This window comes from Eimeria mitis, genomic scaffold, assembly GCF_000499745.2.
Source record: "Eimeria mitis Houghton genomic scaffold, Emh_scaff306, whole genome shotgun sequence".
Taxonomy (NCBI): domain Eukaryota; phylum Apicomplexa; class Conoidasida; order Eucoccidiorida; family Eimeriidae; genus Eimeria; species Eimeria mitis.
The window spans coordinates 9,461-9,953 of NW_013571407.1; the positions used below are offsets into that span (position 1 = coordinate 9,461).

A 493-nucleotide genomic window follows, 5' to 3' on the forward strand; every position below is an offset into this window, starting at 1 on the left:
GCAACAACAACAACAACAACAACAACAGCAGCAGCAGCAACAGCAGCAGCAGCAGCAGCAGCAGCAGCAGCAGCAGCAGCAGATACCTGTTAGCTCTAGCTTCATTCATTCCTTGAATATTATCAACACCAATCAACAACAACAACAGCAGCACCAGAAGCAGCAGCAGCAGCAGCAGCAGCAGCAGCAGCAGCAGCAGCAGCAGCAGCAGCAGCGTGTACCTGTTAGCTCTAGCTTCATTCATTCCTTGAATATTATTTTGATAAATTTTTGCATGCGGCAGAACCTCAGCAACTTTTGCTTCGTCAACAGCAGCAAGCAGCACCTGGCGGCCTATCCAGTCTCCTGCTGCAGCAACCCCGAGCTGCTGCTGCTGCTGCTGCTGCTGTTGCTGCTTCTTGCTGCTGCTGCTGCTGCTGCTGCTGCTGCTGCGGTTGTAGGCCCATCGGGGCTCAAAGGAACGAACGCGCGGCTTCCGCTGCAGCCGCAGCAG

General features: G+C 54.4%; 1 protein-coding gene across 1 annotated transcript in view; it reads right to left on the minus strand.

Annotated features, from left to right (window-relative positions):
- EMH_0007330 (uncharacterized protein) overlaps nt 1–493 on the minus strand; it is a gene marked incomplete at both ends in the record, with an annotated part of 17,196 nt that overhangs the window by 7,330 nt on the left and 9,373 nt on the right.